The 2954-nt window shown below is 35.8% G+C and overlaps 1 protein-coding gene across 1 annotated transcript in view; it reads right to left on the bottom strand.

Annotated features, from left to right (window-relative positions):
• The window catches only part of LOC118964888, a 510365-nt gene extending 508681 nt beyond the window's left edge, over positions 1 to 1684 (bottom strand). Inside the window, exons 1-2 of the mRNA XM_036980300.1 lie at positions 422 to 1684; positions 1 to 33 (exon numbers count right to left, since the gene is read on the bottom strand). The gene's annotated coding sequence lies outside the window, so the exon portion shown is untranslated. The remainder of the gene's footprint in view (positions 34 to 421) is intronic.
• Positions 1685 to 2954: the final 1270 nt, after the last annotated feature.

Genomic DNA, 2954 nt, shown 5'->3' with positions numbered 1-2954 from the left:
CAGATCCTCTGTCCGGGTGTTTATTCCTCAATCCTAAATATGTTATTACCATATAGGACAATTCAGGATAAGTCAGACGCTTTTCTCTTAATACAATACTTTGATAAAATTGCTACAATAGGACTATTGAATAAAACTATCCATGCAACATTTCTTACTGACTACAGTTTCTAACATGACCTTTATCTATGATATTCAAGTTTAGAGAACCAACATACTACAGAGGGAAAATCTATGACCTGGATCCGTATCAGTGCCCTGCTCCCCTGACTTCTTGGAACTACTATTCCTCTTCGCCTTGGATAGAATAGAATAGATTCCAGATCACAAATAATAGACATGTTACATCAGGTCAATGCAGCTATTGTGACAATTGAGTGTTACTAGTCTAGTAGTTGCCCTGTCACTCCTGCCATTTTACCTTTCCTGTCTTCTTGGGCTCCTTCTTGAGCTGGGCCACTGGTTCTTCCTCAACAACCTCCCTCCCCTCCCTCGGGGGATCATCATCATCTCTCTGTACTACCTGAAGGACATAGGAATTTCATGTCAATGTCAGATTAGATTCTTGCAAAGGACATCATAGAGCTACAGCCATATCAGAGCTAAACTGGTGATTGACTTAATAGAGAGAATTAGACATTTGTTTTGCAATAGCCTATGTTATCTTAAATGACGTTTTCCTTAGTTACATTCCCAAATATTTAGTGTCATTTAACCTACCTTTTCTTCATCCATAATAGCATACAGTATTTTTTATATCTCGAAAAACTTGTCCTTGTCTGTGTTGTTTTCACTCATGTTGAGTTTACTGAGGACAATATTGCAGCCACTGACGAATTAAGAACTTCATACCACGTCATGGAATGTTAGACCTTTATGCACATTCCCATTCTCTCATTAATATTGGGGGGGAAATATATTGATCAGATTACACACTTTCCCCATCAACCGTTTTCGATACAGCTAGGCCCACATTGAAATCTGTTCACTAAGCACTGCGACTCAGTAGGTCAAAACAGAAATAAACCTAGTCTAATTTCGTGTCGACCTCTTTTGGATGTATTTCGGTACCCCATTTAGTGAGCCAGTTGATTGATCTATTCCTTATAGTGCATTCCTTAAAAGTAGGCCTACATTAGGGAATAAGGTGCTATTTGGTAGCATATTCCTCTCTAGCCCATGCCTCCACCAATCCAATGATTTTAGATTTGTAGGAAGAAGCGAACGAGTGTACACTTCAGGAGAAGGAGATATTATTGGACTGTATCCCTAGGCTATAGCCAGGCCTAAACCAAGTAGCCTTGAGTACGATCCCAAAAGCTTGGATTGCCAAAGGCCTATCAGAGCTAAATTGGTGATAACAACTTTAAACTTACTGTAAAACATGTTCTACCTTCCCCTATATTTCACTTACCTTTTCTTCCACCATAGCTAAATGTATATCCCGAAAAGCATGTCATTGACTGTTTTGGCTTTGCTACTTTCATGTCGAGTTATGATAAAAGAGCATTTTTGCAGACGCAGACTTTTAGTTAGTCGGGGACGTCATGGACTGAAGGCAGTAGAGGTTAATTGGTTTTAAGAAATGTTTATATGTCGCCCTCTTGTGGAATTATTTAGGTACAACAACGTGTTGTGTAGGATCCAAATGATTGTTTTCTCCTCATCCCTGTGTTACGTCCTATTATCAGTAAGGGAATACCCCCCTGATTTGGACAAAAACAAATGGCGGTATATTGGCATTGGACAAACCATATACACGATGGTCAATACCACCCAATTTGGCGTTGATTCATGCAAAGTATATTGCAAATGCCATATGGCAATTGCCAATTGTAACACTTCAAAATTCCAATAGGGGGCGTGTGCGTTCCACCGGGGCATTTCATATTGCAAATGGCACCCAAGTCAACATCCAAAAGCCAAATTTTGAAAAATGACATTTTTAAAAAAAAACTTAAAAACCCTTAAAAAAGTGCTTTCTGGACCTTTTTTCGAAATTCTTTCGAGTTTTTTGTCAATTACACATGGGTAAGTACTGTATGAGTATACTTTTGTCATCATATATATATATTTTTTAAGTACATGCGCATAAGGCATATGTTTTGTCCATTTGCAATATGATTTCATAGGAAGTCAAAAGTCAAAAGTCAAAAATGTCAAAATTTGGTAAAAAACTTCACACATCCTTAAAAAAGTGCTTTCTGGACCTTTTTTCAAAATTCTTTCGATTTTTGTGTCAATTACACATGTATAAGAACTTTATCAACATACTTTAGTCATACTTTATTATCATATATATATATTTTTTTTTACTTGTGCATAAGGCATATGTTTTCTCCATTTGGAATATGATTTCATAGGAAGTCAAAAGTCAAAAGTCAAAAATGTCAAAATTTGGTAAAAAACTTCATACATCCTTAAAAAAGTGCTTTCTTGACCTTTTTTCAAAATTCTTTCGATTTTTGTGTCAATAACACATGTATAAGAACTTTATCAACATACTTTAGTCATGCTTTATTATCATATTTTTTTTACTTGTGCATAAGGCATATGTTTTCTCCATTTGCAATATGATGTCATAGGAAGTCAAAAGTCTAAGTCAAAAGTAAATATTTTCCTCCGTGCAACTGATGATCTAAAATGTGCAACAAAATTTTTTTGATTTTTTTTGTTTATGTTTCCTTACTTTTTCAAAGTCACTGTGCATTTGCAATATGTTTTAATGGGCAGATACCATCACGAATTTGTCATGCTCAAAATTCAAACTTTACTTTGCTCAAACTATACCTTGGTCAACTTGTATTACATATTTCTTTTTGTTTTACTTGTGCATAAGGCATATGTTTTCTCCATTTGCAATATGATGTCATAGGAAGTCAAAAGTCAAAGTCAAAAGTAAATATTTTCCTCCGTGCACCTGGTGATCTGAAATGTGCACCTGGTGACCTGAA

The sequence above is a fragment of the Oncorhynchus mykiss genome, chromosome 6, assembly GCF_013265735.2.
Source record: "Oncorhynchus mykiss isolate Arlee chromosome 6, USDA_OmykA_1.1, whole genome shotgun sequence".
Lineage (NCBI taxonomy): Eukaryota > Metazoa > Chordata > Actinopteri > Salmoniformes > Salmonidae > Oncorhynchus > Oncorhynchus mykiss.
The sequence above is the reverse complement of the archived record's forward strand: the minus strand, read 5'-3'. Positions and strand labels throughout refer to the sequence as shown.